The sequence below is a fragment of the Gracilinanus agilis genome, chromosome 1, assembly GCF_016433145.1.
Source record: "Gracilinanus agilis isolate LMUSP501 chromosome 1, AgileGrace, whole genome shotgun sequence".
NCBI lineage: Eukaryota > Metazoa > Chordata > Mammalia > Didelphimorphia > Didelphidae > Gracilinanus > Gracilinanus agilis.
Window position 1 is genome coordinate 684138192 of NC_058130.1, and position 10835 is coordinate 684149026.

General features: G+C 37.9%; 1 pseudogene; it reads right to left on the reverse strand.

The window, feature by feature from the left end:
* Nucleotides 1-8286: 8286 nt before the first annotated feature.
* On the reverse strand, nt 8287-10075 carry LOC123241631 (annotated as a pseudogene).
* Nucleotides 10076-10835: the final 760 nt, after the last annotated feature.

Genomic DNA, 10835 nt, shown 5'->3' on the forward strand with positions numbered 1-10835 from the left:
TAACTTTGAGACTTTTTGTTCTTAGCTTTTCTCTTCAAACTCAGATCATTTTTAGTTTAGATATCCTTAAATTAGCATCAAGCTATTTTTAAATTTATGCTCCATTTTCTTCTTTCACTTCCATTTTCTATCAATGCTTTTTTAAAAATCAACCTAGGCATTCTGGAGAATAATTTGGAACTATGCCCAAAGGGCTTCAAAACAATGAATACCCTTTAGTCCAGCAATACTACTTATATCGCAAAGACAAAAGTGGGGAGGTACCTATTTGTTAAAAATATTTAAAATAACTCTTTTTGGGGTAGTAAAAAATTCAAAATTGAGGGGATACCCATCAACTGGGGAATACCTGAACAAGTCATGTTATATGATTGTAATAGAGTACTATTGTGCTATAAGAAATAATGAGGGATGACTTCAGAAAAACCTGGAAAGACATACATGAATTGATGTAAAATGAAGCAGGCAGAACCAGGAGAATTTCTCTTCCACAAAATGACTTATATGGAAAAATGTTTTATGTTATTGCACATATAAAATCTATATCACTTTGCCATCTCAGGAAGGGAGGAGAGCAGAGAGAAAAATAGTGGGAGAATTTAGCTCAAAAAAAAATTAAAACAACGGTTAAAATTGGTTTTATATGTAATTGAGGGGGAAAATCTTTTTTAAAATCTAGGTTGATAGTGATACAATTTCATCTGCGTAAATCTTCTTTTTGTTTTAATTTTAATTTCCAAACTCTCACCTTCTCTCCAATCCCTCCTTAATGATTGTGAAGGCAATAAATACAATACCTGTTATACATACGAAGTCACATAAAATATATTTGAACATTAACCATGTTGTACTCAGAGTCTATCACTTCTCTCTCTAAAGGTGGAAAGCATTTATCATCATAAAAGGTTTGGAATTTTCATGGATCATTGTATTGATCAGCTTTCAAAATGTTCATGGTTTATTGTTTTGATCAGAGTAAGTAAATCTTTCATAATTAATTATCATTACAATATTGCTGTTATTATGTACAATATTCTCCAAGTGTCACTTTGCATCTGTTCATATATGTCTTCTTAGATATATTCTGAAAACATTTACTTTACCATTTTTTACAAAATAATAGTTTTCCATCACAATTATGTGCCATAATTGGTTCAGCTTTTGTCCAGTTGACAGGGATCCACTTGGTTTCCAATTCTTTGCCATCACAAAAAGAGCTACTATAAGTACTTTTGTAAATGTGTATCTTTTTCCCTCTTCTTTGATCTTTTTAGGATTTAGACTTAGTAAGAGTATTGCTGGATATGCATAGTTTTATGGACCTTTGGATGCAATTCCAAATTGTTTTCCAGAATAGTTGGACCAGTTCACACCTCCACCAACAATGCATTAGTGTCAGGATTCAGCCAAGAATCAACTGGTCTTAAATAGTGTTGCATTTCAGAGTCAGAAAATGCCAAATCTGGCAGTGGGAAGCTTACTTGATAGGTAAGGATTCTGGGACCAGGAGAAGGAAAGAGACTTACTCATACAGTGTTGTGGAATTTTCTGGGTTTTGATCTGTGTCTTCTGACCATTTGTCCTGTTGAGATTTTCCCCCACTGCACCATGCATCTTCCTATATCACTGTGATCTAATTGTTATGACAACTGTTTTCTGAGACAGAGAACTGAACCTAACAAACACCTAACAACAAAGTCTGAATGGATGAAATGTTGTGAAGGAAAACTCACTTACCCCAGGCAACTCTCTAATGCTAAAAGTTGCAAGTGAGTTGCTAATATATATTATTACAGGGGATTTCCTGATAGAAAGTCCTTCTAACAGTGAAATCAAAGTCTGGGCTCCAGAAAAACACCACCTCATAATTCCAGAGATTTCCTGGGGTCACTGATTCTTATATATGATCAAAGTGGCACATAACTCTTATCATATTTAACCTGCAGTAATTATGGTGACCACATCAACAGTAGAGCCACAATAGATATAAGACTGAATTATAAAAGGCAGGAGGAAATGCTGGAAGTTGAGCAACAGGGGTCAGTGCTATGATGAAAAGGGAGCAAGGTAAGAGTATTCTGAAGCTCAAATAAGATACTAAATGAAAAGCAATTTGTAAGCCTTAAACTCTTATACAAATACCAGTTATTAGCATCATTATTATTAGTCTATAGTTATGAATCTTCCATTCTGGTGATGTCTTTATGTCCTGAGCCTTCCACTGTACTCTTGATAAATTTAATAGGCTCAGACATTTTAAGCTTAATTTGCATGATTAATGCTTTTTTTTAAACCCTTACCCTCTGTCTTAGAATCAATACTGGGTATTGGTTCTAAGGCAGAAGAGTGGTAAGGGCTAGGTAAAGGGGTTAAGTGACTTGCCCAAAGGCCAGATTTGAACCTAGGACCTCCCTACTCTGGGCCTGGCTCTCAATCTACTGAGCCACCCAGATGCCCCCTGATTAATAGTTTCTAAAGTCTAGATAATCAACAAAATAAATAAAGCTCTAATTTGTAGTAATGGCTGACCTCTGAGGTATAAGTGCTCAAAATTAAAATTTGTCGATTGGTCAGTTGAGCAAGCCATTTATAGTTGACTCCAGCAAGTTGGCTCCAGTCTTGGATCATGGCTCATCATACACACACATTGGAGTTGGAAGGAGTAACAGGAGACAAAGAGCAGAGATCAAGAGAGAAATAGCCGTTATCTCTCCTTAATTATATTAGAGATAGTTTCATGGTAGGGAATCCCAACCAAACTGAGAACCATGACTCTCTAGGGTAGTGATGGCAAACTTATGGTGGGGGTGCCAAAGATGGCATGCAGAGCCCTCTCTGTGTGCATGCCTGCAGTCTCCTTCCAGAGTTCCTTACTAGAAAGCCAGAGGGACTCATGGCAGAGTTGCTCTCCTCTCTCTCTCCATGCACCTGAAGATATTCCTTATTTGACCCACCCCTCTGCCCAGCAGTCCAATGGGAGCACTTCCTCCCTTCTCATGCCTAGGATGAGGCACTAAGGGGAGGCAGTTCTCATGCTGTGTGAGGGGGCAGCACAGACAGCAGCCTGTAGTATCTGTGGTGAAGGTGATTCCCATCAGAGTTCACAGTGTGACACATAGCTGGAGGGGAGCAGAGTGCTTGGACCACTTTACTCCTCTTCTCCATGTGTGCCTCTCATCACCTGCCCATCTATTCAGCAGCCCAATGGAAACACTTCCTTCTTCCCCTATCTAGAGTAAAAGGAGAGGGTGGGGGAGTTATGGGAAAGGCAGGGCAAAGCACTCAGTCTCTGGCAAGGGCAGGCATGGTACTCAGTCTGGGAGTGGGTTGGGCATGGGGCCTGGCACTCCATCTCTAAAAGGTTTACCATCACTGCTCTAGGGGATCAAATATGAGTTCCTTCTATATCTATTAATTTTAATATAGCATCTTGTTTTGATAACTAGTTTGTTTTAAGCATAGTGGCAATGTAATTCCCTCTTCTACAGCTATAAGGAATTCATTAAAAAAATTTTTTTAATCTATCTGTTGTTAGTTACATTTAAATTCCTAGATTCTCCCTCTGTTTCCTCCCCACACCAGAGAAGGAATTATTGGACCAAAAAAAGTGTATTTAAATTATACTTTTCATGTTTCTATTGATCAGTCCTTTCTCTGGAGGTAGGCATTCACAAGCTATTCTTCAAACATTAGTTTGGTAGCTGTGTATGATAATTTTCTCTTAGTTCTACTCATTTCACCTTTCATAATTTCTCATGGGTCATTCCATTTTTTTTAATTAACCTGCTCATCATATCTTATATCGCAGTAAAATGCTATCATATGTCACAATTTTTTCAGCCATTCTCCAATTGATTTACATCTCAATTTCTTGTTCTTTGCCACCACAAAGAGAACTAGTATAAATATTTTAGAACATATACGTTCTTTTCCCTTTTTTCCTGATCTTCAGAAAGAGACCCAATAGCCATATGCCTGGGTCGAAGGCTATAAACAGTTTTATAACTCTCTGGGTATAATTTCAAATTGCTCTTCAAAATGGTTGGATCAGTTCACAGTACTACCAATGGTGCATTAGTGTCCCATTTTTCTGCATCTCCTCCAAAATTTATTTTTCCTTTTTGTTATTTTAGCCAATCTGATAAGTAGGAAATATCTCAGAGTTGTCTTGATTTGCATTTTTTAAATTACTAATGATTTAGAATATTTTTTTCATATGGTCATACATGGCTTTGATTTATTCATTCAAAAACTGTTCATATCTTTTAACCATTTATCAATTGGGAAAGTCTATATTCTTATGAGAGAGAGTGTGTGTGTGTGTGTCTGTCTGTGTCTGTGTGTAAGTGAGAGACAGGCTGAGAGAGAGAGAGAGAGAGAGAGATTTCAGCCTTACTAATTTAAGTCAAGATCGGGTCTTGTCCTCATTTCAGCCCAGCATGGTGTTAAGATCATTGAGGGACTTGATTGTAAAGATGTAATTGTTAGGAAAGGTAAAGCAGAAAGCCCCAATGACAAAAGAGCTTTAAACCTTCCTTAGGTATAAACAGGAAATCAGAAAACTAATCTTCCTGTAGAATCCCCTCAATCAATCACAGAATGTTTCTTCAGGAAGACTAGTGTTATAAACAAAAAGGGCCTAGGGAGATATAGATATATAGTGATGTGAATGTATCTATGTGTTCTCCCTACTTGCTGATGATGTAGTAACACCAACCCCGATCACCCTTGATAGTTGCTATTATTTCCCCTTTCTATAACAGTTGCCCAGGGAGGACCCCAAAAGGTTATGTAGATGAGTAACCCTTTCAGGTCCAACCTGGGGTTGGATAAATTATTATAGGGCTTTTGATTTGCTTTGTATCACGTTTGATATCTGACTGCGTTGATTCCCTCCCCAAGGGTCGTGATATAAAGACCACTCAGGAAGGTACTTATTAAACTCACTTTATCTATAATCTATAATCAGGGAAAGGATAAACAGGATAAGGATTGGGTATTTGAGACTCTGTCAATCTAATATCTATAACTAGTTGACAATCAGGCCTGGAGGCTACTGATCTAGTAGAAGCTGGAGCTTTATTCTCTACTACACCTCTGGCCCAGCCTGGCCACAGCCAAGCCAGAGAATAGGGCCTGCTGTTGATGCAGCTGTGATGGCAATCTTATTCTCTCAGCTTTCTCACTAACAGTGTTTGGTGATGTACTAGTTTTCCCAGTCTTCAGGAAATGTTCAGATTCTTTCTACCCTCTTCTTCATAGACCTCCCAGCCTCCCTTCACCACCCAGAGACCTAGAGACCTAAAAAGCTAGAAATATCCAGAGACCTAAAGAGCCCAAAGACCAAAAGACCCAAAGACCCTTCCAAGGGGCTATCAGGGTTATTTATACTGCCAGGCCAACCGCCACTTGCCCCTGGCTCATGGCATCTGGGAACATTCCATGTCTTCCAACTGCCTTCCCTGTCACTCAAGGTGGCATCCATCATTTCCCAGCATATGAATATAACACTAGCCTCCTGGTACCAATTGATGTTTAATTATGGATAACTAAATAATATTAGAATAACAATGATAATCAATAATGCATCTGACTATTGATATTAATGATGGTAGTTAAGCTCAACTTCAGGGAGTAAGATTATATCCTACTCTGTCCCTTCAACTTGCCCTACAACTTCCTTGAGGCTGACATGTTGCCAAGTCAACCAACAAAAGGTCAGTAGGTGAATTTAATTTTATAAACAAAACTTTTATTTGTGGTAATCAAACAACAAGAGAAACTGATAGAAAGGAAGAGGGTTTTTAGGAATCCCTAAATGAAGTTTGATCTTAGCTCTAAATATTAAATCTAACAGTTTCAGAATGTTGATAGCTGAGCTAACCAGGCGTACTGGCCCAGTCGGGCCACTGGTCAATCTGGCCTAGTTTAGTGGACACTGCTTGCCTGTAGACAAATTAGATAGCAGATAGCAGCTTGATTGAAGATAAATAGATGGATAGATCTTCTGTAACAATTTGTTGAATTGTATTAATTGAACCTAAAACTCAGTAGTAATTCTGTAGCTTTCAGGTATGCTGGTTGATATTTGGCTAGACTAATAAAATGAGGAGAGAAAGGATTAACCCCAACCACCCTGGATCCCTGGCTCCAAAATGAATCCCAGGGTCCAGTCTCTCCCTCCTTTATATAGGATACAGGATGGCATCAGGAATCTCCCAAGATTCCAAGTGTCCAACTGGAAACCCTACCTACAGGCATGGCTTCTTGCAAATCATTGCAAAACTTAACTTACAATGGTCACTTCCATACTGTGCTGCTGCTTGCCAAGCACCAGCCCTGGGAGTCAGGCTCCTCCCTCTGAGGGGACATTTTGCAAGTTGATGAAAACACTCTACCTGATGCAAGGGGACACCAGGGCTAGTCTCTGTACTCCAGATCAACCTCCTTTAAATAATTTCCTTCAGAAACTATAAATAAATTAGGCAAACACAGAATAGTATACCTGTCAGATCTCTGGGAAAGGAAAGATTTTAAAACCAAGCAAGAGCTAGAAAAAATTACAAATATAAAATAAATAATTTTGACTACATTAAACTAAAAAGTTTTTGTACAGACAAACTCAATGTTACCAAAATTAGAAGGGAAGCAACAAATTGGGAAAAAATCTTTATAACAAAAGACTCAGACAAAGGTCTAATTACTCAAATATACAAGGAGCTAAATCAATTCTACAAAAAATCAAGCCATCCCCCAATCAATAAATGGGCAAGGGACATGAATAGGCAATTCTCAGATAAAGAAATCAAAACTATCAATAAACACATGAGAAAGTGTTCTAACTCTCTAATAATTAGAGAAATGCAAATCAAAACAACTCTGAGGTAACACCTCACACCTAGCAGATTGGCTAAAATGACAGCAGAGGTGAGTAATGAATGTTGGAAAGGATGTGGCAAAATTGGAACATTAATGCCCTGCTAGTGGAGTTGTGAATTGATTCAACCATTCTGGATGGCAACTTGGAACTATGCCCAAAGGGCTTTAAAATACTATGTGCCTTTTGATCCAGCCATAGCACAGCTTGGATTATACCCCAAAGAGATAATAAGGAAAAAGACTTATACAAAAATATTTATAGCCTTGCTTTTCGTGGTTGCAAAAAATTGGAAAACAAGAGAATGTCCTTTTGTTGGGGAATGGCTAAACAAATTGTGGTATCTGTTGGTGATGCAATATTACTGTGCTAAAAGGAATAATGAATTGGAGGAAATCCATGTGAACTGGAATGACCTCCAGTAATTGATGGAGAGTGAAAAGGAGCAGATCCAGGAGAACATTATACACAAAGGCTGATACACTGTGGTATAATCGAACATAATGGACTTCTCTACTAGCAGCAATGCAAGAATCAAGAACAAGGCTGAGGGTCTTATGAGAAAGAAAACTAGCCACATTCAGAGGAAGAAATGTGGGAGGAAAAACACAGAAGAAAAACAACTGCTTGAACATATGGGCTGATGGGGATATTATTGGGGATGAAGGCACTAAATGATAACTCTAGTCCAACTATCAATAATATGGAATTAGGTATTAATCAATGATACATGTAAAACCCAGTGGAGTTGTGTGTTGGCTAAGGGGAGTTAGGGGGGTTTGGGGAGAGGGAAAGAACCTGAAACATGTAACTATGGGAAAATACTCAAAATAAAAATAAAATCTATTAAAAATAAATAAATAATTTCCTTCACAAAATATGTAGAAAAAATTTCAATTTAATATAATCAAAATTATCTATTTTGCATCTCCCAACGCTCTCTATCTCTTGTTTATTTATAAATTTCTTGTTTTCCAAAAATAAGATAGGTTATATGTTCCCTGTTCTTCCAATTTGCTTATGGTGTCTCCCTTTATGTCTAGCATATATCCATTTTGGTCTTATCTTTGTAAATGGTGTAAGATATTGGTCTATATCTAGTTTCTGCCAAATTGCTCTCTAATTTTACCAACAATTTTTGCCAAATAGTAAATTCTTCTCTTTTTTTGACACTAAAATCCATTCATTTTTTTCATTGTGCGAAATAAGTAGGAAAAAAAGTAAAAATAAATTTCATTTTAAAAGACATTTAAGTTGATTTGGAAATGCCCTTTTTTCTGATTTTGTCCTTTTGTTCAGGGAGGTTTGGGGGCTTATTTCATTATTTTCCTTATTTTGGTGTGAGTAATAAATAACTTGCATTTTGACTTCTTGGAGTTTTCTCTAGGGCTCTGACTTGTAGGGAGGAATTACTTTCTTTTGGGGCTTTCTTGGGGTTGGTTCTTTGACTTCTTATCTTTGGCAATAGCTGGAGTTTTCAACTCTGGAGAACTTTTGTTCATCTGTTTCTGAATCTCCAGGGCCATGAAGGTATTTTTCTTTTTACCAAGAGTTTTAGCTTGTGGTATTTCAGCACTGAGGCTCACTCCTGTAGACTCCTCAATGAAGATTACTCTCTGAAGTTCTGGGAACTTTTGATGAGATGTTCCTAGAACAGGAACTACCTATGGGATCTCATCCTTACAGTAAAGCCAGTCTGCATTGCTCTCCTTTGCTGCCCCAAGTTTATGACCATTGTAAGATTAAAAATCAATATACATGGGCAGCTGGGTAGCTCAGTGGAGTGAGAGTCAGGCCTAGAGACAGGAGGTCCTAGGTTCAAACCTGGCCTCAGCCACTTCCCAGCTGTGTGACCCTGGGCAAGTCACTTGACCCCCATTGCCCACCCTTACCAATCATCCACCTATGAGACAATACACCGAAGTATAAGGGTTTTAAAAAATCAATATACAGTACTCCAAGTATTATAGCTTTATAAGATGTATTGATAATAACTTGAAGTGTGATAGCCTTAGTAAAGAGGAGGATCCCAGACTAGGAGTGTGGGAGAGAGAGCATGCAAAAAGGTGGAGTTACAGCAACTTATCTTCAAAGCATAAGGATGCAACATGGGGACAAAAAAGGAAAGGGATATTGGGAAATGAAGTCCAAGGGTACAAAATTTTATTTACACATTATCCAAACCACACTCACTTTCAGGCCTCACTGCATTTAGGGAAGACTTAGAAATCACTTTTTTGCCTTGTTTTTTATTCTCACTTTTCCAAGGAGAATCCAAATGGGAATCAGATAAAGGAAAGGTTGAAATGGAAAGAGATTTTCCAGTTTTTTGCTGTAGAAACTTTGCACTAATCCACAGCTCTGGCAACTTCTCTGTAAACACATCTATAGCAGCAACAATATTTTCCACTAGGTGATTTACAAGGATTCCAATGTGACCAATACTTGTTGTACAATATGTGACTGAGTATTTTCTACACTTCAAATTCCTCATCTATTAAGTGAAGGGGTTGGAGTAGATGATCAAGGTCACTTCCCATTCTTCACCTATGTATTTAACTTCTTTGATTAGTGATAATTAGTGGTTCCCTGGACAAATCTATTGATAGGTTGCGACAAATTTCAGTAGGAGAGGTTGACTGCTAAAGGTAGTTGCTTTTTAAAAAAAAAATTTCCAAGTGTGAAAATAAAAGTCATGTAATCTTTTGATCAGTAAGGAAAAGGTCAAAACTACTCAGAAGGCACAACATGGTTTTATAAGTTTTGATTTGACATTTTAATCTTGTGAAAAGGATGATCTGAGAAATTCCTTTCTTTTGAAAACGTTTATAGAAAATTTCCATCTCTTCTGAAGTTAAATTGAGATCTTCCATGGTAAATAAAAAAAATGTCTTTTAAATCAGGTCTGATATGATGTAGCAAAGGTATGAATGGATGCAAAGTGAAGTGAACAGAGCCAATAGATCACTATATACAACAACAGCAATATTAGATGATAATCAAAATCTGATTTCTTTACCTTCTGGCAGAATTTTCCATAAAGTCATCAACAAAAACATATTTTCATTCTCACTCATAAGCATAGATTTAGCAGTTGGCTTAGTCTTTCTGTAACTCAATAAATCTTCTGTTGCTTTTTTAAACTCCTTCTATAACATGAGCTCAGGCTTCCATCTTCTTATCAGCCAGACCACCCATTTTCCTAGACTGCAAGATACCCACAGTCCTACATAAAGAGGTGGGGGTGGGCTGCCTCCCCCATGACAAAACAGTAAATTCTTATTTCAAAAACATGGATTAACACTTTTGTCTGGGTAGTTAGAAATATTGTACCCCAGTACTACACTCCCCAGAATTCCTTTAGTATTTCCCAGAATTTCTTTCCTCTCTCCATGACCTTGCTTCCTCACATTTTGTAAATAGTGGTGGGTAACTGGGTTTTGCTCTCTCTCTTGCTGGCATGACACCATGTGTGAGGTCCAGGAAGCTTCTTTCTTTATTGACACTATTATCTTCATTTTACTTCAAGTTATTTTTAATAAACTTTATAAAACATACTTGGAGTATTTGGATGTTAATTTTTAATTTTATATATTTGACTACCACTTTGGGATACGAATTCTCAAAAAAATATTTTTACTGAGCCTCTCAGTAAGGATACTAAGGTTTCCCAGGTGGTGGGGCCCCGCTCCACCACAAAAACAGAGAGCAGGGGTTGCTGGCTCTCATCATAACACTGCATTCTCTCATCCTGTGACCATTCCTGCTCCTGCCACTCCAACTGCTGAGTGGTCCCTGCCCTGCCTACAGCTACCAAACAGCCCAAGACCATACCAGCTGTTGTGAGCCTGCCACAGATTCCCAATCCCCTTGGCCATCCCCCTCCCAGCCCCTATTTCAGTCTCAAGTGGTAGGCACATGTACTCCCAGCTTTCAGCCAGGGCAGCTTTTAGCCCCT